The 24,236-nt window shown below is 32.3% G+C and overlaps 1 protein-coding gene across 3 annotated transcripts in view; it reads left to right on the forward strand.

The window, feature by feature from the left end:
- The first annotated feature begins 2,865 nt into the window (after nucleotides 1-2,865).
- LOC128991730 (aquaporin AQPAe.a-like) overlaps nucleotides 2,866-24,236 on the forward strand; it is a 36,893-nt gene continuing 15,522 nt past the window's right edge. For all 3 annotated transcript variants that reach the window (XM_054414877.1, XM_054414875.1, XM_054414876.1), the window contains exon 1: nucleotides 2,866-2,940. The gene's annotated coding sequence lies outside the window, so the exon portion shown is untranslated. The remainder of the gene's footprint in view (nucleotides 2,941-24,236) is intronic.

Genomic DNA, 24,236 nt, shown 5'->3' on the forward strand with positions numbered 1-24,236 from the left:
TAGATTGCTTTGTGGTAGATTAAATCTTTATTGTGTATAATTCATTTGAACATCACATGCATTTTAATTTGTTCTTTTAATGCTTGAGGACTAGATAATTCTCAACACATGCTATTTATTTATAGTAGGCCTTCGTATAGTAGGCTATACAGTATATATTTGTATTTTTTAAAGTCCAAAATATTTACGAATAGATACCTAGATTATTTGATCAAAATAGTTGTACAAAATAATGTAAATATAAACACACTGTATTAAAATATACCTCACTGTTTTCTTTAACTTATCCACATGTCTGACCAATCTATATGGAAGTATGTTTTGTCTAGTTTCTTTCCTATATAGTAATTTCAGATTGGAATTTGACGGTTTAACGAATTCAATCATACAGTATAAACAGCTTTTGTATGAACAATATTGTAATTTATTATTGCGAACAAAAGTGGCATAAGACATTTATCTTTGAAAAATACAGCACACAAATAAAGATACGAATTAATAAAATTAATGAAAAATAATTTTAATGGAGTTTTAGAACAAACTAACGGTGCTACCTTAAGGCAAAGTACACCCCATTAGAAGATCACAGGTTCGATCCTGAAAAAAGCTAATAGCTTTTTAATTGTTCGAATCTTGACTAAGCCATGCTGGTATTAAGGTTTTTTTAATTGTTCAGGCTAAAAAAAAACGCTAATCTTAGACTGTATCAAGGCTGTACAGGGAATTTCACTAACTTGTACACTCATACTTATTATTTTATATATTTTTTGGTTAAACGTGTAGTTGCATCCTAATCCTATTGTAACAAAGAATTATTCTAAATTTAATTTAGTTAACAACATGTTTACACTTATACTCAACAATAGATTGATCAATCATTTAACAACATAGTTTACCAACAATGTATCTTCTAAGGACGAGTTTACAAGTAGAGAATGCTCCATTCCAGAATGGTCTTACTCATTCCTGTTTCCATCGTATTACGTACCACTGTCAAGGACTCTCCACGCTTCAACGCCTCGTCCAATCGTGAAACGCCTTCGCCCTGTCCTTAACTCTTCAGGAGAATGTAATACTTAACAAACATCAAGTGTTAAATTCTCTGGTAAATAATGTTTTCATTATGTATTGTCCAGAAAGCGGCCATTTTTAGTTCTCTAAATCATGGACATAATCATCGTTTTCGAGCAACTTCAAATAGGGAATAAAAAAACATATGGTAAATGAACCTCACGAATACTAGAAAAATACCGGTATGGATAATGCACATAAACAAATGACGTTGTTGGCCCGACGATTTTGATAAAATTTTGTATGTTATAGTCCTTTATATTCTGAACAAAATGGTACAAATCCCATTTCTGTAAAAATTACGGTACAAAAGTTATTGTAAATTATGTCATTTTCCCATAAAACCCCCATAAAATAACAGAAAAATCGGATTTTCCCAAAAATGGCCCGAACAATTTTGATAAAAATGTTTTATGTTATAGTCCTTTAAATTCTGAACAAAATTGTACAAATCCCATTTCCGTATATTTACTCTCACTGGTTACACATAATAAAGGTTGTTGACAAACTTATGGGAGAAAGTATGTGTCAGGATGCTGATAACGTTTATTTTTGCTAATACTGTAGTTAATTATACAAAAACTATAATTCACAAGAATTTGTGCTTTAATTTGGAAATAATACTGTATTTATGTGCTACCAACACTGTTTAGTTCTTAATTAATATAAGCTTACGCTTATTCTTAAACTAAAACATTTGTTTCAAAATTCAAAATAACACTGTTAGAGGCTTAATAAAAATATGTTAAAGCTTATTCTTAAACTTAAACATTTGTTTTACAATTAAAAATAGGAAACATTACCTTAAAGTGAATTCTTTTCATTAACATCTTCAACGAACAATGTTATCCTTATATAATGTTTTGAACAGGGATGAAGTCAATAGACTTTATAGTTTTTTAAAGCCAATAACCATTTTAAAGTTTTAATTTTTGCACAAAAAGCTTTTATAAACTCTATGCATTATATCCATTTAGCTATGAATAATTTTCAATTAAAATTATTAAAAGGATAACATGTAAAATTAAACACACCAATCTCACATCCTTGAAGGAGTTCGTGATCTCTAATGATTTTATTCAACAGAACGGGTTCTTCCTTGACCTCGGAATCAGTAGAATACTTATTTGTGAAGGTTTCAGGGATAATGGGAATAATTTGTATGTCATTTGTAAACTCGAAAGAGATTAATTGAACAATCAATTGTGAAACAATAAAATATTAGATAGGTTGGTTTGTTTTTTTTTTTACAGAACGGTTTGAGTTTGGCTTACAAGCCAGCCTTATGAAATTTGTACCAATAAATGTTTCACTATATCCAATAGCACCAAGTTGTCAAACGGATGAAAGGTAGTTCCTGTTACATAATCCTTCATAGATTTGTTACCGTTAGGTTTCGGTGCTGGAATGCAGTTTAAAATTGACAGACGAAAACATTTCGTTAAACTTTGTCACGTTTGAACTATCCACTTAGAATAAATAGAATTTCCAGTTTCTTTCAGTCGCATCACAGTAAATAGCAATTGAACTGTACCATAAAAAACCATAAAAAATTCAGCTGTTACAATAAAAACAATAACACTTGGGCTACATTACGATTACAAATCATCTTTCATTATGGATGACTCATACTTTACTCCAGCACAAATTTACCCAGAACTACAAAATTTTCCCACATCCCCACAATTACTCCCACAGACTCCAGGAACCCCATGGTAGGGTACCACCGTGAGTAACCGTGACGTCACCAGGTAGATAGTACTATCTGAATGGAGGGGTTATAGAAGTGCGTTGAGTGGAGTAGAGTCAGTCGTTGTGTGGACGAACTGCTGAACAGTGCTCTGAGCTACCCGGACACACTAACAGCTGGTGAGTGGAATATTGTTTATTTATTTATTAAAGAAAATGTTTTAATTGATTTTTTTGTAGTGTGTAATATTTGTATATATTTTAAACAGGATTTTTTTATTGTTTATGTGGATGAATACTTAATTATTTGGTTAGTTAGGTGAATAACTTGGTTTTTTCTATAAGTATTAAATTTTTGTAAAGATTTTACAAATAATAATAGTTTTCTTTTTTAAATAATTTTAGACATAAATATAATGGTAGAAATTGTACAATTTTTGACGTACAAAAACGGAATAATTTTTGTAAAATAAACAACATTTGTAACGGTTTTCATAAGTCTTTATTCAAAGATTTCTGTTGAAATAAATGAAATAATATAAGTTATTTATAGACTTGTTAAAAATATCTTTGTAGTAAACTTTTATTTTTATAAAAAAACATATATTTATTTAACTTAATAAATTAATACAAGGCAAGTCTATTAAAAAAGTTGTATACGTTAAAAATAGTTACTGTTAATCTTTCTACAAATGAATTGGTATTGTTTACAGGTTTTGATTAGTTAACTATTTTGAATTTATGATATGTAATCCTAAATAGAGTGTTCACTTCATTAAAAATATGTAAAATTATCAAATAAAAAAAAATACAAATACATTTACTGTATTGTAGAAGATACAAGTTCTACTTTAAAGCTATAAATTATACAATTTCTACTAGCACTAATTACATTAACTTCCATCTGCAAGACGTTCAGAAGTAATTAAATCTAAAGTTGAAAGTCATTGAACCTAACAATAGGACACCTGCAGATTCAAACAGTAGAAACAGACTATGACAGTTGGCAAACATGACTAGAAAGAGAGGGAGCGAACAGCTGTAACTAATACTCTCCTAACTTTTGTCTAGCAACAGATTAACAATACAAAAGGCAGTGCTTAGAAAATGTTGTAATAGTATTGTTTTTACTAAAGATTTATATTTACCAATTTCGTGTTCATACAATTTATAAAACATATTTTATACTCTAAGTATTCAACATAAATTGTAAGGATTAAAATGTTTTTTTGATTGGTAATTTAATAAAACAATTGTAATTTTTAAATAAAATTTAGTAAATTCCTTTTTAACTGTAACCACATTTGGTCGTTGACGTACCTACCATGACCATTGTAAGATGTATACCTAAACATACTGGTTTATTCTGAAATATGATAAACGTTTTTTATTCAACTTTTCCTAACAGAATATTGCTTTTGTGTTGATAAGCACTTTCAATTATGATAGTTAAACATATGGCAACTTATATGAGCCATATTTTATCTATAATGTATGTGTGTGTAGGCAAGCTGATTCTTTAGAATCAGATAAAAATATATCCTCAATAATTAAAAACATATGCTTTTCAGACAAATTGGCCCTGTTCAATCCTAACATAGCTAGCCTATGTAATTCAAGTCAACACTACTTAATTTGGATTGCACATTGTGTAACTAAGTAAATACGATTACAAAAATAAATAATAATTTTCCAAGATTTCACCATTTAGAAACTTGTTTTTTCAACACCAAAAACGATAAAATAACAAAACCGTTTCTTAAATCCAAACACAATCACTTACAAAAAAGCCAGTGTAAAATGTCAGAATTTCCCTTGCAAATTGTTTTAATCACCTATTGTCTGTTGAGTCAGTTTCGCGAATTAGCATCGCCATGGAGTAAGCAAACACGAGTCAATTACATAGAGTATAAACGTTCGATACCTCTAGGCTAGACAGATATGTGATTGCAGTGGCCTTGGCCTTAACAAGTGTCGGCACGTAGTGGTTAGGCCTTAGGCCTAGAATTAAATGATACTCAGGAGAAGATGTCTGTTAAGTTGATGGAAAAGAGAGTGAGAGAGTTAATTGTTGTGGCGCACGCTATGGTTGGATTAAGAGTATTGTTGACGTTGAAAGAGAAAAATAATTTAGATGAAACGAGAGCTCGCCCAGTGGTCGAAAACTCGACCAAAAATACCGTATGTAATACACAGAATTCTCTATTTTCACCCCACGATGTAAATAAAACATGTGATTGGAATTTATTCCATTTGTTTTTATTTTCTGTTTATATTTTGTTGTTATTTCGTCACCAACATGGCAACCCATAAGACCCATGTTAATTTTTGTCAATTTTTAAATCAATTTTTGTGCTTATTTTTAGTTTATTTTAATTTATAAAAGGATTCTGCACATTTACAGGAAAATATCTTTCACTTGGTACCAACTGCGTGTAATTCGGTCCAGTAGTATAGTCAGGCTAGCTGACATAAGTTTTGCAAAAATCTTTTACTATATAGGATTATGTTTAATGTATAACTTTTGTATACATTTCATACTATTTTTTGTTGGATTTTGTTAATCTTTTTAACTAGAGACGGAATCGTAGATGGAAAAACAGTATTAGCTTTTCTTTAATCAATATTCAGCATACAATATCAGCATGTAGCATGAACTATATTGTTACTGCGCTTAGATTCACTTTGTTCTATTTTGTCTTTGATGTTCTATTTTTGTGTTATTTCTGTGTCATATTAATTGTACCTTCAACTGAATCAACTTAAATTATTGAATCTAGTAGTTATTATTGCATGTAAGCGGCTTTGAAAGAAAAATGTATCATAATATTCTGTATACTTAATCAAACATATTTTGTAAAATGGCGATTGCCGTATGTACGAATAAATAAATAAATAAATATTCAAGTAATTATTTTGGTGTTTCAATATTTTAAATTGTTAGTTTTGTGTTAACTCTTAGATCTAATTCAGTAAACAATCAGTTGACCAATTTTTTCAGCTTTTGGTTGTTCTAAAGTAATTTCGAACTAGTACAAATCGGTGTTTATAATAGGATTCAGCCACTTTATAATCATAAATATTTACATTTACAATATCATAGTACTAATTCGTTTCGTGAATTATCCGGTTCAAAAATACTAAACTTGTCATATGTTAATTTTTTTTTAAGAAATGTAGAACAGAGGATAAAAATCATACCCTTTCCAAACTGAAGTATAATTAGCAAGTTCGATTTCTCTCTACTGATGATTAAAACCATTACACTAATACTGTTATCCCAAACGTTAACGAATACCAGGTCAGCTCGATACATAAACTTTCTTTTTAGGCCAAACAAACTTAGACGCTACAATTCTTCAATGGTAAAAATAAAACACTTTTGCCTTTAAACACTTTACCGTGAAGTAACTGCAAGTTATGATACAGTAGAGATTATTTTATGTTCCCTTAGAATGTAAAAACTGAGATAACAATTAGTAACACTATGAGTGATTTTAAAATTCCCCTCAAAGTACAAAACATGCTTAAAAAACACTGTGAATACTATCATAGAAAAATAAATAAAATATAGACCGTCAGCCGTGTTGCGATTAGCATAGGTTCTGGCATCCACCGCTGGGAGCGCCGTGTAGTTACGGCGTACGTGCTACGTAACTACAAGGGACTCCCAGCGGTGGACGCCAGAACCTATGCTAATCGCAGCACGGCTGGTGGTCTATATTTAATTTTTTGTCCATGATACTATCCCTTCAGTGTACATACTTAACTGGCTACTTAATTATCCAAACTCAATATATTTGAATTTGAAAAGTTGATCAACACTCAACTTATCCTTCTAACCAAATATATTTTTAGTAGCTTTAAAGAACACTAACCAATCTCTTCTATTCCTATTCCTATTTATTTTGTAGTCCTATTTCAAGATCACTCATGGTGGACGAAACAAATATAAATAACTTATTGTAATTCGAGAAATTCTTGCCACAAACTTGTATTGGACGTGGTTTCTTAAAGCATGTTATTGTTTTGTTGCAAGTGCCAACAGACTAATGCTGTGGGGGGGGAGGGGGGGTTATGGTTTGTTGGTATTTTGGCACACTGATGTAAGAAGTGTGTTCTCTAATGTTGTCATGTGTTGCTTGTTAAAGTACAGTGTCCAAAACAAATATCAACCTCTGTATTATTATCAACATTTGCAATCACCGTTTTGTTTAGAAAGTTTCCCAACTTGTGTTTAGGATTTCGTAAACAAATATTAAGCATCTGGTTGATTATAGTGGTGCAAATTATGGATTGTAATAGATTATTTTATGTCTTTGATTACTAAAGTTTTGAGTTATGATATAAGTGCTGGATCAGATGTTTTAAGTTTCTATTTAGCAACAATTAAACCATATTAAACATAGTACCTTAGATGTATCGTAATCTTTATGGATTAGCCACGAATACTAGAAAAGAACCGGTATGGATAAAACTATAAACAAATGACGTTTTTGGCCCGAAAGTAAACAAAACCATATGTCAATTAATGCTATAAGTATAGGGGATTTGTTTACTTTTGGGCCAAAAACGTTATTTATTTATGTTTTTTTGAGCCATACCGGTATTTTTTCTAGTATTCTTTAAAACTAATACGATGGAACACATTTACTTTTCTACTCTATAATTCCTACTGTATTAACCAGAGGATAGTAATATTGTGCTTTATAATAGTTATGTGCCAAGCTTTCCTTGATCATGGATCTTTCAATTCGGTTCTGGTTAATGAAACAGCTGATCATAAGTAAAAAGTTACTCTGGTCTTTTTCCTTTTTCTATTCAGTTTAAACTTACTTAAGTACGTCACTGTATAAAGTCATTGTTTTTAAGGAATTAAGTTGTGCAATTTCTCCTCAAATTTGTGAGACATATTTTAATGCTTTTAGTGCCATCTAACATATGAAACAAACATCAAAATCAGGTATGGGTCTTTTTCAGAAGGAGGCTGTGACTATTTAAACTGTGGAAAACCCACAGTTTAGGTTAGGAGGTTAGTTTATAGCTTTACACACTTTTTTATATTTATTGAACAGTAATAATAAAAAAAAACTCAAAAATCACCCAACCTAAACTGTAGGGCCGCCACCCTTCTTCTAAAAAAGACCAGTGATTTTACAAATAGGATAGAAATTCTTCAATTTTAATACCCCAGGTCAATGCCGGTAACAAAGCTCATTCCACACATCTATGCAATCTCCACTTCATAATTTATTTTCCTTGAAAAATGCTATAACTGTATTTGTTGCTTATTAACAAATAAAAAGTCTTTAATGTATTTTAGTTGTCATAAAGACAAACCTATCCTTTTTCATGAAAGTATTCAATTGCATGCAGAGATCAAAAAAGTAAGAGCAAATTAACTACTTTACTGTAAGACTTTCTCCTAGAAGTAGAGTAACTCTACTTCCTCAGTTTTGCGACATAAAGCTACAACCCCGTGAAATTCATTCTCAAGAGATAAGGAAGTAGTATATTATACCGGAATTGTGTAACCTAAACGCCAAAACATTGTTAACTGCAGAAGATTACCTAATGGGTTATGTTTGAAGGATTCATGCTCTAAGGTCAACGCGGTCACGAGCTTGATGAGGCAAATGAGCGTCTAAAAATACTTAGCATTGTTTACAGTAAATACGGTACATAATGTAAGAAGGTAAGTTCTAACTATGTCATGTTTGACATAAAATATAATTTTGTCACGATTATGCTATAAGAGAGATGAAGTGTTGATTTAAGTAACTTTGAATAATTTGCTTACAAAAAATGTTGCTATTGTTTACGTACAAAACAAGATGTGATAAATCCCTAAATACTTTTAAATATTCGATGGGTTGGATATTTCCAGCCTCACAAATTTCGACTCCAAAGATATTGGTGCAACCGGTTAGTAGTTAAAATTTCAGAGATCTGTTGGTAGGCAACCTCATATTCTATCAATAACCAATCACTTAATATCTTCACTAAGAGATTGACGTACTCTATCTAATAGGTTAGGTTAGGTTAGGTTGTGTTAGGCTAAGTTAGGTTAGGTTGGGTTGGGTTACGTTAGATTAGTATAGGTTAGGTTAGGTTAAGTTAGGTTAGGTTAGGTTAAGTGAAATATAGTTGAAACCGTAGTACTAATAGTGCTAATTAACTATGTAGTAGTACTAATACCTTTACAAGCCAATAGTAATGCAGAGTTAGTTAAGAATCTAATTGATGGTCCGTTTGGCTTTCCTATTGACTAATATCAGCTGTTTCTTCGACCAGAACCATATATGAAAAGTCCAGTAAGGTACCGTTTTGAACCATCAAAAGCAACAGACTTTTCTCAGGATCCAACTAGCGATCCTATGACCGTTTTCTTAAAAAAAATTGAGCCATAATTTACCAACAGCCCAATAGTCAAGAAAAGCATTTTTTTTTTACCAACAGCCCAATGCCAATAGTCAAGAAAAGCATTTTTTTTACCCATCAAAAGCTACTGGAGTGTCAAAACAATGAACACTGCAAGCATTCAGGTTCTGAATGGCTACGTGCAGTTTTCCTTTTGATATGTAGACCACCTCGCACACATTTATAGCACTTGTGCCAAAGATCTGCAAGACTAACGGGATTTGACCTGACTCAAGGAATGTTCCAAGACTACTTTCTATTCACAAATCGCCAGGTCGTCCCCCACAATAAACTGTGCAGGAACTTCTTTTATTGCCTGAGCCCGCAGCTAGTGCCTTCAGCTGACTCATGGCTTTCTAGTGACCATATGTTGTGACAATTAAAGGATTAATGAACTATTTCATTGTTGGAACTTCAGTAATACCAGTACACTGGTATCGTATGGGTCTTTAAGTGGTTTGTTGGTTGCCTAAAGTAAATTTTCTCGGAAGTCATATTTTTTTTAGGAAGAAAGAATATATTTTTAATATTTACACGAATATTAAAAAATGTTGTATAAAAATACTCGTGAAACGTCATAAAATTGAGCACGTATACTAAAAAAAAACAAAAAACGTTCTATGCACTTGGGTTAGGTTGAATTGTTAAAACTATTTGTACCAGTGGTAATTTTTCTTGTTGTTTGTTAGTCAAACTGAATAACTAAAGTCAAATTTGAAAGTTTACATACTCAAATATAAATTTTGTGATATGAGTTCTACGTCCGTAGATGGATTCCAATGTGGATAGACACCAATTTACAATTGACAATAATTACAGTTTTATTAAGTAGACCACAATAATAGGGTTTTTGACACAATTATTATTTTTTTACCACAAATTTAGGTTTTTGACCTCATTTAATTGGGAACGTAATACTTATTTTACTTTGTTACACATGTCAGAAAACTAAAAATAATCACAACAATTAATTAATTTCACTGCCTGTATAGGCACAGTGTTAAACAAACTTATAACATTTATTTTTACTTTTTTGTGTTTTATAATGCAAAATGCTTCTATACAACCACACACATTATCAGATAATTATTTCGCGATTTTATCCACGTAAGATGCCAGAATAGGCAACCCATTTAGTTTCACCTTTTAAATTGAAAACATACAATTATAGTACTAATATATTCTTATCAAATTGTAAAATAATCTAGAGACCAGATAAACGTTATCAGTCAACAAGAGAAGACGTGCAGTGATTTTGTGTCCTAAATGCACCTCTATTCGAACACTAATAGTTATGGTTTACAAGTCAGTCGAGGTTTAACGGTGGCCCACACGACAGGCTCAATATAAGATTACACCAAGGAATAAATCAGGGGGTTTATGACAGAAGGGAGGACTATGATCGACTTCCTACATTGATCTTAACCTCAGTTGCTCCCATCCTGTGCTAGGTTCTGTTATCATTCGTTTGTGCAAGTGTAAAATATTAAAGCCACGGCTTAAAATTAAACTCCGGTTTTAATTTTGGATCAATTGTTGTGACGTGAGTTCTATGTGAAATTGACTTCGATGCGTGTTTTAAAATCTGTTACAGGTAATTGCTTTTAGTATTTTGTAATTTTTTTAATAATTTAATTTTTGAAGGACGTATTGCATGTTTAACATGATATCACAATTTTCTTCAAAATTTGTGTGCATAGATCACCTTAGGAAACAATTTTTATTGGGTAAATTTCTCTGTTAATAAAATCCAATATTTAGTTTTTATACGTTGTAACATATTAAATGAGTTCCTCAGAAAGGATTGTTTTGCTTGTTTAGTTATCATTATTTATCTAGAGCACTCTCATTATGTAGGAACTCAACATGTTTTTAGGAATGATTTAAAAAGTTTTAAAATGGGTTTTGATTTTCCCACTCAACCAATATAAAGCTGATAATGGTTTTAGGTTATCTGAAAGTATTTAGCAACCTATCCATTTATTTGATACACAATTCTCAGCATCCATTAAAAATATATTTTTTAATAATACTCTCTCTTAATCTTATGTTTACGGACATTATTAAATTAAAGAATATTTTTTATATATACTCCTCAATTGATCTAAAAGACATAATAATATAAAATAATTATAAAGTATACGAAGCCACGAATTTTCCAGGGCACGCAGGGTTTGAAAAGTTAACCTCTTAGCTATTAAAACAGAATGGAAATATTTTAAACCAAGTGAAAACATTAACAAGTGTCATTTTGTGAAAGAAGTAAGTAATAAGGTAAGTAGGTGGTCTTTCAGAATCCTCGTCTTTCATGTAAATTACTTGACAAATGAGTGTTCTAGAAAATCTGTTCAGCTGCATAACTTGCAGCAAATTTGTGAAATCCCGAAACTAATGCAATTTACTCTTCCTTTGTAAAAGGTACATGGAATTTTCCTTAAAAGGCAACAGATTGTTTTATACTTGTTTTCACACTATTTATTATCAAATATTTGCATTGAAACAATGGATGTATTTTAAAGAAGTACAATTATTGATATTTAGTCTACTCTTGACCTTTTAGTCCGATTTGAAGGTTATAATAATCTTTTCATAATTTTGATCATTTATTATATTAGCTATTTTATACGATTTAATTGTTAATGTATTAGGTTTAAATAGGCATCTCTATAAACACTAATTTAAAGGCTATCCCATTAGAAGGCGACCCTTTAGAATTGGTTTTGTCCATTTCAATCTTCTTATTATTTCAGTCTTTTCCCTTACATTCCGTTTAAAGTTTCTAAGCATGTTAACTTTCTAACTTTCGTGTTAAGTCTCTAAGTCAAAAGTTAAACTGTTATAGAAGTTAATGCGACGATCGCGTAAAGATAGTCTTTACGACACGAGTAGAAATTTACTTGGTGCCTTAAAATAATTTACGAGTGTCGTTAACACTATTTACGCGAGTTGCGTACACTACTTTACCTACGACAGTTTTTGTAATTTCTTACTATCACTACTTATAACTTCTAAGAGAGGTTATGTTTTCGTTTATAACCTCACATTGCTACTAACAGTGATGAGACGAAACATTGTACCACTAATTGCACCACTCATTAACAATTAAATTGGTGTTAAAAGCTGATAAGTTGACGTTTAAAACATTGCAATTTTACTTCTTTTCCTCTCAATCCTTGAACCTCATTGGTCCGTTAGTCATGTTGTTAAGTAAGAAAACAATGCTGTTATGTAAGTAAACAATACTTCTGAAATCAATTGAAAAGGCTATTTTTAAAAACGTTTGTAGGTAAAAATACTAAGGACATCACACAGGATTAAGTTTAAATATTGTGACATCGATAAGTATTGTGATGTTTTGGAAGGAAACAAAGAGATACAATAGAGACGACAGAGTTTTATCACACAATAGAAGTATACAAGTAAAACCAATTAGGTCTAGCTCTAAGTCCATTAACGCTATGGAAACCTCTATTTGCTTAAAGTTGTTTGTTCGAGTCCTTAATTGCAATTCCCAAACCAAAAAGGGTTTTAATGGGTGGTAGGTCTAAAGTGAAGTAGTTAAAAGTGGCTTAAGTATTTGTAGGATTTTGTTATTTTTATGTTTTTCAATGGAAGCCTCCACTCCATTTAGAACTCGTATCAGAATAGAACTTAAGATTTCACTCTCCAAAGGTTATGATTTAGATCTCATGAAACTGCTATCTAACTATATATATGTGGAACAACTTAGAACCGTAAAAATTATTTAGAAATCATAGAATTAAATAAACTTTACCATCGCAGTAGTGTATTATGAATTAACAAAGAAAGGTTTAACCTATGAACCACTGTACACTGTGCACTGTATATTGTAATAAGGTTAGGTTAGGTTAGGTTAGGTTAGGTTAGTTTAGGTTAGGTTAGGTTAGGTTAGGTTAGGTTAGTTTAGTTTAGTTTAGGTTAGGTTGGTTAGGTTAGGTTAGGTTAGGTTAGCTTAGGTTAGCTTAGGTTAGCTCAGTGAACATTTAAACTATAAACTTTTAGGGACGAAACTTTAGATTTTTTTGTAAACAATATTTTAACATTCGTATTTAGATAGTATATTTTACGTCTGAACTACTTTTGGTTTTCTCTTGGCAATATCACAAACAGCTACCACTATCTTACCCGCATGCGAAGACATGCATATTCAATATGTATGACGTGTAGCGTAGTTCTGCTTTTTACACTTATGTTTTCTACTTCTTCATTATTCTCTACTGAATGCAATTCATTGCGTGTTTGGTAAACCCTCGTCTACGAAAAAAAGGTTTCATAAATGGTTTTTTAATAAAAAAATTAAAAAAAATGTGAGCTTAAGTACTAACACTACCAAAAGGCATGCATCGTTTATAAGTTATGCTGTACTCTCACTCAACTAACAATTAACCTGAATAAACGCTTAAAAAATCATTATAAATCATTTTGTATATTTCATTTACTACCAAGGACTTGAAAAATTAAAACATTTGTTAGTTAATAATTTTTTTTATTTGATCTGCCGTTGCACAGTAATATGTTACCCTATTTTGACTTGTCTTTCAGTTTCTGCTAAGAACTGTATTGAGATTGTATGTTTAATTGATCAGATATTTGTTTATACTTAATAAACTGACAAGGACTTGATCAATAAAATTCACATGTTTTTTGTAAAGTACTAATCTAGCGTTTTGAAAAGAAAAATTCAAGGAACGATTAAAAAAAAAATATTTGTAAATCACATTTTTAAATTACAGTTTTAGTTTGTATTTTATTTCCTGGTTATTTGTACTTAACCATTTGGGGGGGGGGGGGGTAAACGATTTAATTTGTTTTTTGAGTATACAAAGACGTAATAAGATATAACGATTTATAAAATCTCTAAATTTCTTTAAACAAAAACTTATATGACCTACTTGAACGTACTTTGAAACTGTCCACTTTGTGATTTTACAAAGCTCGTGAATATGAATATTGTGATATTCATATTTATGTTTCTTAGAACCACGATGATCGCATATTCAGTTTTGACTTAAAACAATGTTTCATACGCAATCAGATGACTCTATTGTAGGGAAGGTTAGTGATGCATTCTCATAAATATTCCATTCTTCATAGTTCGCGAAACACTAATTAGCCTATTGTTGTATTCGTTGAACAGACATGATCATAAATGCCGAGAACATATTTTTAATGTATACCCCAATACTGAAGCACTCATTTCCCAAAAACCCCCATGCCCCCACCGTAAAGTACTTTATTTTATGGGTCGGTGTTAAATTCCTGGATGCAGTTATTATCCAATTGCGCCTGTTGTCTGTACTCGTGTTCCATATAGTTGAATTCTTCTTACTTAGTGTTTGTGCTCAATCGGTAAATATTAGTGTGTTGATTATGTGGTGAGCCTCTAACTGAAAATTATTCAACGAAAACAAATATTAATATTTCTATATAGGCCTAGACATGATACTGGGGTACACTTCCATATCTGTTGGCACAAGCAACTCAATGAGAATATCGATCGATATATCGAATTAAACAATCGAATAATCAATATTACTCATTCGGTTGGTTGTGGCAACTAGTCAGATATAGGAAAGGAGGTATTTTTAAATCGGAAAGTTCTATTTGGGCAAGCACACAGGTCAACGTCCGATTATTATTCTAAATCAGTGCTCACAATTGCAGTTCCAAGAATGTTTACTTTTGAATGTAGTACGAATACTTCCTGGTGAAAGGTATAGTAAGATTTTTTGGAATTTCCCCAAACTCAAAACGGAAATGGTTGCAAACGGAAACTCAAACTCATTGCAACATGTATTGAAGTAGGTCAGCTTGTGTGGTTCGGACTAAAGTCTTCATAAGCTCAAACAGGCACACTAACACATTTTGTACCATTCATCACTAACATTTGAATTTACTAAATTATCTGATTGATTAACGTATTTTTTCTTTAGAAAAGTGTTATGAATTAAAATGCTACAAATCGTGGACAGTAATCTAATAAACAACTTTGCAAGCAGTTAACTACGCTTGAAAATGTTGTAAGCCACTATTAAAGAAGTTCTCAAACATAGAGAGTTCATTTTTTTCCTCTAGCAAAATAGCTAAAAAGTACAGCACCTCAAGAAATCTGTTCTGATATGAGAAAGAAACAATAGTATAAAAACTTGAGGTATGACAGTTTAAAAGTAAAGTCTACCTGCAATATTTAATATTAATGTTTGGATAGACGAATTATAAATCTTAAGAAAACAATCCGAACCCTATTTGCAGTTTTAACCACACACCAATCTACTAAGCCATCTGTGGTAACCGCAGCACAGCTGACGGTCTATATTTAGTATTTTTGTCTATGACTAAACTCACAAATGTTTAAATGGGCATTGCTGTAGGCTGTGGTTTATAATAATTGGTTCTAGCTAAAACAAAACAGCTGTTTCGTAAGCTACACAGGGCATTTCACTCAATTCTACACTCATGACCAAATTCTCTTTTACAACATTTAGACCTATAGCAATGAATACGGTTGCACCCCTGTACACCCTTCATCCATATTTAGGTAAAAAATACACCCAGTTATGTCCTAATTTTAGTCAGTAATAATAATAATTAATAATCTTTGTTTCAATTAATACTTCTTTCTCTCTACATTATTAAAATATAATGTTTTACTGGCCGAATATCCCACAATCGTACAAATAGAAAGTGAAAACTCCGAACGAAACTAGCAATTCGAACCAACTCAACAAAACCAACAAAGTTGAAACTCATTGCAATGCACATATCAAATTGCACGTTACACAACCAGAGGTTGTTACATTATCATAGCCAGAGGTATGGAGATCGGAAGACAACAATGATCAACAAGTCCAGTCCTGTCGGAATGCTCGGACATTGATTATAGCCATTATCACGCATGTAGTCGTTAAGGTCTTCTTGTTCTCACTGGGCTCTGGACCAGCTGCTCACAGGTCTTTGAAAAAAAAGAGTTTGAAATCCGAAATGTAACGGACTTTGGTGGTTAGGGTCAAATTGAAGATTATAAGCTTTATGCTGAAACACTAGCAAATTTTAGAAGATGAGTGATTGAGATTGATAAAAGATTGTGTCTTAGTTGGTGACTAAGTTGGAATTGTTTTCTCATGACTATTTATAACAAATAAAAAATAATGCACAGGTGGGTTTAGTTTCGAGTCATAAGAGGTTGACTTTAATCAGAATCGAACTAATGGTGTTCTAACTATGACAGGTAAAAAATGAGGATTGCATTTTAAAACCCCAGTTTTGTACAATATAGCAATCCCTACTACGTCAAAATACTACATTGGCTACTACGCCACCTATTCGGTATAGTTGACTAAGCACGTAGGCCTTAACTACATGGCGCTCCCAGAGGTGTGAACCTATGGTAACCGCAGCACAGCTGAAGTCTATATTTTATTCTTTGTAATACTCAATAATCAACAGAAGATTTGTAATTTTAATAAGGCATGTAAGTTTATTCACAACTTATTCCTGGCCAAACATTTCAAATGCGCTTAGAATCGTTCCCTTTAATGTTTGGACGTTTTGAAATATACCCTACGAATGAGCCTCATAAAAACGCAAATATTCAAGACGGACGATCTGCATGGGCGAGTGCGTAGGTAATCCTTTGGCGGATAACCTGTTTGGTCACCTACACTTTCGTAGTAAATAATTTGGGAAACTTTAGCAAGATGTAATGAAATCAAAGTTTCATTAATGGTTACATTAAAGAAAGTAATCAATTTTCGGAATACTTTTTGTCATCATACTTAACACACCTTATATTCCTGCTTTTTACAATTTTTATAATGATTTTGTAAGCTAAATTGAATCTTTAAATATTCCCAACTTGAAAAGAAAGCGATTAACACAGTAACAGTCCATGAATTGCTAAAAGCCTTACTTCCCATCTTGCAACGGAAGTCGGTTTTCATTTTCCGTCAGCTGACGACGTTTGCGCCAAATTTATTTCCGCTGTCGACGGTTCCGCATTAGAAGTTGGTCGGAACGCCGCTCAGAGTTTGGATCCAAAAATAATATTTTGGGCGTTAGTGTCGCTGAACGATTCGTAGAGTAGATCTGCAATGAATCACAAAGAAAATCGGCACAAGACAAGAAAGTTTACCAATGAATACGTGGTAAAATCTATTAAACTATTGTAAATTTTCGTAGTATCAACTACGAATTATTAAGTGGTAATATGACATAAAATGGGGATTAGTTGGATTTGAACCCGGGACCACCGAGATAGAAGTCTTGCTCTCCCCTTTAATTCAACGCCTTAACTATTACCATTGACTATTGGATACAGAAGAAGACATCCCATCTATATGGATCAGATGTCGCCAATTTTTTTACTAAAAAATAATGTAGTTGTGTCGCCAGTCACTGTATGGGTGTTTAAAACTCTATTTTGTACCTTATTTTTTGTTACTGACATAGTTGCTGGGTCACAACAGCTGCTATAGCTCATAATAAGTCATACCATCAGTTTGACTTGGTAAAAACCATCGTGTAATCGGCAGAAATCAGTAATTTAGATCAGCGCAATCTGTAGGTGGCTCACATCAACTAAGACAAATTTTATTAAAAACCTGGCTACAACTTTAACATGGGGATGGAATGTCTACTTAATTCTTTTGTGTTGATTTAAAAGAATGTAACGCCAAATCCAAGTTCTTTTCTTTGGTTGTAATTATTAATAAGTACTAATAGAAAACATTCACAGTTTACTTTTTCAATCTAAAAGCTATCGATTATTTGTTTAGTCAGAAATCATTTAAGCGTTTTATGACAATCAACAAACTTTTACTTTAAATTAGTCCTTTCTAAATTGCATGCAACTTATTTTTGACTTTACAACTATGGACATTTGACTATAGCCAGTTATACAGACAGGTTATAGCTAGTTTCTTTTATAGTGTAAGCTAGGACAGAACACCATTAAATATATACATAGTAAAAAGTCTTGTCACTGTTACTATAGATAATGTAATTAGACTAAACACGTCAGGCTTTCAATCACTATATCACAATAACCATAAAATTGTCAACGAGGAAGTCAATTTTAATAATGGATCAAAGAAATCCTTTATATTTAGATTCAATTTATAGCTGTGAGAACGGAATGCTTCCGAAGGCATCTGGGACTTGTTGTTGATAACGTCAATGATAAGAGTTTCTACTTATCGTCTGTGACCCAGGACACTTAAGAATACTTGAGACTGATCACTTGATGCATTACATCAAACGCATCAAATGATAAGAGCCACAAACAGAAACTAACCGGTAGCCCTGTTTGGTAACTGATAGCTGGTGTCCAAACAAAATGATAAGAACGAAATGGAAACATATTGAGTGGAAAGGTTTGTTTATGCTGGAATGTTTTGCTAGGAAGTTTACATGGAACGGTTTTTGTTATCAAAGGTTGAGTAAGTTGATAGTTCTGCACGTACACTGAATATGAGGGTAATTATACATAATGAACAAAATATGCAATAAAGGCTTAAACTCACACCCCAATGATACACTATCCTATTATTGATTAAGTGTTTTTGTAGCCGTTAAAATTCGAGTGCGTTAATGTTTTCTCTTAATTGTATTGGCATTTTCACAAAGTTGATAATTTCGAAAACAAAACTATTTATATGTGAATTTGTGTTTGTTTTCCGGTATGAAATCCTTAAAGTTAAATGCAAAGTGTAAAAGTTTGACTAAATAAAAAGGGGGAATACGCGTTTATTGACATGAGCGCATTCAAGCGGTATGGGACGCAAAACTCACGAAAAGATTGTTTAGAAACCGAACGTGTTATCCTAAGTTTATGGTGGGATGCAAGAAGATAAGTTTTTATTTGTTGTGTGTAAAACATAATGTCAGCTTGACAATGCATCTATCTTTTGGTTGAATTTATAAGGAAGAATCTAAGGAAAAGCTGCAGAAAACGTTTTACTAACAAATGTTCTAGGTATTGATAGTCAAAGGTTCTAGCTATTTACGAAACATTAATCACAATAGTTAAAAGAACGCTGAATACCTTTCCGAGTGGAGTGAAATACATAACATCGTTCAAACCACAAACTTGCAAACTTGCAAAAATAATAGGTATTACCCAAGAGTTCAGGAATCAGTTCGGGCTGTTGAACAGTCTTGGGTGTCTTCCATTTTGCAGTCAGTCCATTTACCGGTCAGTCCATTTACCGGTCAGTCCATTTACCGGTCAAGTGTGGGGGTGAGGAGGCTCTAGGGAGGGAGGTTTTCCAATTTGTGGTCAGGTTTCGATTCCTAGAATACCTGACTATTTTGAATGAATATGTTCCATGCACATAAAGCAGCAACAGTACTTCTTGAGTGTTTGCAGATGTCAAGATTTAGATCTTCACGAGGAGTTGTTGACGGAGCCACTGTTATATTAACAGACAGATTCTTCTGAAATCACAAATCATGTCTTCATGATATTATTAAAATGCACTAACTATATAATTCGAACTTAAATAATACGGTAATTATCAAACACGTAGGTATTACCACCTTGCAGACAGCAGGTTAACTATTTTTGCTAAATAAATGGTTTAGTCAAAAATAAAGCAGGTGGGGGGAGGAGTGCATAGTTTTTGGTCACATACTATTGGCACCAATAGTTGTACGTCGGCCTGGCTCCCCGCTCTGAGTCATCAACCTGGCTCACGTGTTCTCGGGATTTTAGAAATATGTGACTGCAAAATGGAAAAATATTTTTGACCCATCCCTCCAGATTTTTGGGTTGACCAGTAAATGGACGATTTTGCTCTTGACCGGTAAATGGACGACCGCAAAATGGACACAACTGGGCTGTTGAACAAAGTCTTGTAGCCTGTGGGATGATGCTGAAGATAAAACAAAACAACACATTCGTTGGAACTCCAACTGGGTTTTTCGACCACCTCCTCAAATTACAGGTTCCAACTACCAGAAGGCAAAAAGTCTTCAGAACTGGTTCTCTTCGTGCATGCGGGCGAAAAGAAACCGCTAATTCCTGCAACTTACACTACGTTTTACTCTTCTTCGAAAGCTCTCGCTGAAGTCTTGTCAAGGGATATTACTTTCGCAAAACAACATTTGAGACTTGAATAGTCTTTAGGCTATCTTTAGTTGATGTTAAACAAATTAGGAGTCAATTTCATGATTCTAGATAGCAAATGCTGAAAGAAGTACAAAAGAAGCGTGAAAACCTAAGAATGTAACTGAATCAGCATCTTTTGGTGAAAATAAATTTTGTTATTGATTTTTTGAGTAGATTTTTCGATATTGACACAGTCATCACAAGAAGACTACGATTCTCTGTTATTGTTTTTGTTTCAATGTTTTGTTCATTTAGAAGTGTAATATTTATTACAATGATCTTGAAGACACACGTGTCCGCAGGCTGTTTACAATTACAAACTGATTCAAAGAAGTAATGGAATAATTTTTATTACGATATCCATTTATAGAAACAAGCCTCAAGGTTTTTGTGCAAATGGGTCTTGAAACAAATATAGTCTTATTGTTGAAGCCGTAGTTGGCTATTACAATTTCATTGATTTACATTGCAAAATGTTTTTCCTGTTTTATCTACACCATATAAGCAATGTTAATGTTAAAAGTCAACAATTTATTACACTGAAAAAATCTATGCCACAGAGTGACGAACAAATAATTCATATAAGAAACTGAGCCATATATTTGCTCGTAAACAAATGTATAAATCAAGATCATCTGTCAGGCGTATTCGCAAAACCAGAACCCACGCAAGCTTAAGACAAGCTTTAGATAAGCTTCTGCAACTTCCAAGGCCATTAGCCATTCAGTCTATCTGTCAATGTCATCCAAGTAATGGAACTGGTTTGCTTTTCTTTATCCCAATTTGGAATGCAGTTGAATGCAATTAGGTCTGAGTCAGTGAATCAACCTAGATTTGAATCTTCCCGACGTACGTTGTTTATAAATTGCCTGTCTTCGTACTTAGTATTGTTGGGTGATCTGTCTTAGATTTGTCGTGCAGCAAAGTGAATAAGATAGTTAGCTTGAATAAACAATACAGGGACACCACGAAGAGTAATGAGTTAAAGTGTGAATTTAATGTGAGAGTAAAAGTGTAAAATTAAGATTTCATCACCCTCTTCATGTTTACCAAGATTGGCTGATTTCTAAGTCATGCAAATTTATTATATGTACCCCGATCAAAAAATGTAGGTGGTTCCAGGAGAAAAAATTAATCTTCTCCACTCGATCCTAACTTTAAAAAAAAATGCTCAACAGCTGAAGTTGGCCAAAACGTCAATCAGCTATAACTTAAAGCGACTAAGTTTTGTGAACAGAATTAAGTCCAAAGAACAACAACATTTTCCAATTATTAACATCTTAGGGATTTTCCTAATACGATGTATTATGAAATAGTTTTGTAGTTTTTAAAGGGTATTGAGTATTTATGAAAGTACCAGAATAAGATATTTTGTACAAAATTGTATTTGCTTTAACACCAAAACATCTCTTCTCATTTCAAGACCTTGTTTATTACCTTCCTAATTGGTTTATAAGTATCAAGTACCCTAAGCGTAAACTGGTACTTTGGTATTATACGGACCACATATAATAATTAATTATAGCATAACCAAATCAAACCTAACCTAAGGGTGGACTATGTTTTAGATTAGGTTAGGTTAGGAATATTTTTTTTATTTAAACAAATTTATATCTTATTTGGAAGTCAATGTACCAGTGTGATGTGTATAATACCATAGTACCCGCAAACCTCATCACTAAAAAATAATACACACAAACTAAAAACTTAAAGAACTCTTAAATATCAAAACCCATTATTATCAAAGAAACCCAAAATAATAACTAAATCGTTGCAAAGTTATACCCTCAGAATACAAGTGTGTTCCTTTTTCACGAAAGATGACACCAACTCCAAGGTATTTAATCCTTGCCAGAATAGAGCACATTAATAAACTCCACTGGGGTCCTGGCCTTAGGCCAAGGTTACGGTTGGCCTAGCGTGGCTTCGGACTCCGGCCTAGAATATGTCAACAAAGCAACTGCTGTTGCTGTGTTTACCTAAATGAAATGACACACGAAAGAATAGGGGAATGTTGCAAAAGAATGGCGTATGTTTGTTTACTTAAGTAAAATCTAAAGAAAAAACACTTTGCGGAAAACAGAAACATACCAATAATAGGGTATGGAGAACTAAGGAAAATATAAGATAGAAGTTTATAGGGAATGAAGAACAAAGGAAAACAGAAACAGTCCAATAATAGGGTATGGAGAACTAAGGAAAATATAAGATAGAAGTTTATAGATAATAAAGAACAAAGGAAACAGAAACAGTCCAATAATAGGGTATGGAGAATTAAGGAAAACAACAGTTTATAGATAATAAAGAACTGAGGAAAACAGAAACAATCCAATAATAAGGTATGGAGTTTATAGGGGATGTAGAACTAAGGAAAACAGAAGATAATAGGGGATGGAGAAAACTAACTGTCTATATGTCTCTTAAACAGTCACATGATTCGCTAATTCATATTTTATATATGAAATTTCTTTCAAACAATTTTAGCAACAAGAAAAACACATCAAGTTCATTAAAGAACACGAATAAAATAGTTTATGGTCAAAATAATATATATTGTAAATAAAATAACAACGAACCATTAATGAGTGACCTTTTTCCCTAATCTGTAAAATAATATAGTAGAACCTTGATAACAAGACCCTTTTGATAACAAATATCATTTTAAAAACCCTTGATTTGAAATCACCCCTAATCACATTTAAACCAACCTTGACCACAAACTCTGTGCAAGACGTCTAATAAAGGTTCTACTGTATGAATATGGCACTAGAAATTCTTCAAAAGAACATACAAAACAACAAATTACCTAACTACAGATTGAAATCACATAACTTATTCATAAACATATCCAATTTGACATTGTAGACCATTTATAAAACACATGTTATCCAAAGTAATCCAGATGATTGTTGGAATGTCATTGAACTCTATCGATCAGCTGATTCACTTTCCTTATTATTTAGTTGAATTATTAGCCGAATTATCCAATACAATACGATGTCGTGTTGGAGGATAGGCTGGAAAATACAGTATTGGTTTGCGTGTAGAAGGTACGTTGCGTGACCCAAATACAGCCTCTGTCATTTGAATGTCATATTCCGAGTGGGGTACCGTATTGTTTTGGGGAAGTAATTTTATACGCTTTGGTTGTTTATTCGATGGGATTGATATGTGTGAGATGAAAATGGTTATTTATCAAAGATTTAAATTGGAAACTTTAAAATAGTACATTAAGATAGCTGAAAAAGAACTATGCTGGTTTTATAGATAAATAACTACTACAAGGGAAGAACATAATTTTTAAAGCAAGATAAATGGAATAGATTTTAGACATATGAATTTGGTCTACACTTAATTGCATGAAGGCGTAGACAGTATTTTTAAAATAGTTTGTGTAATATGACACGTAAATTTAGACACCAGTGGTTTCAGAAAGAATTTTGGTGAATTTAACAGCCATACTTAAGACGACTAAATATAAGTTAAAGTTAGTTTAATGGAAATAGTGTGAATCTATGAATTTGAAACAATCATAAATGCATACATTTTCTATTAATGTTTTCCAAACTTACTAAGTTAGAACAGTTACAATAGAGTTATAAATGGTTCCTTGTTTGTTATTATCATAAGTTAAACTAAGCCTGAATCAACCTAACCTAACCACCGCTCAGTGTGAAAAAAAATCTTGAAAAACATACAATCGATATTTATATCGAACGAAAACTATATCCGATACGATATGAATATTGAACTGATATTCACCCGATATATCGCAATAAATAAGAGATAAATAAGATAATATATCGTAAGTTCTCTGCAAAACTTCGTATTCAGCCACCCATTATGTCTCATTCCACCCATTATTCCCCAGTTATGCCAAACTTGGACTAGAGAAAGGCTAGCTTTAACCTTGTCAATGGCGGGACTA

This window comes from Macrosteles quadrilineatus, unplaced genomic scaffold, assembly GCF_028750875.1.
Source record: "Macrosteles quadrilineatus isolate MER2022 unplaced genomic scaffold, UCM_ALF_1.0 Scaffold_4__1_contigs__length_99947679, whole genome shotgun sequence".
In the NCBI taxonomy this organism is placed as follows: domain Eukaryota; kingdom Metazoa; phylum Arthropoda; class Insecta; order Hemiptera; family Cicadellidae; genus Macrosteles; species Macrosteles quadrilineatus.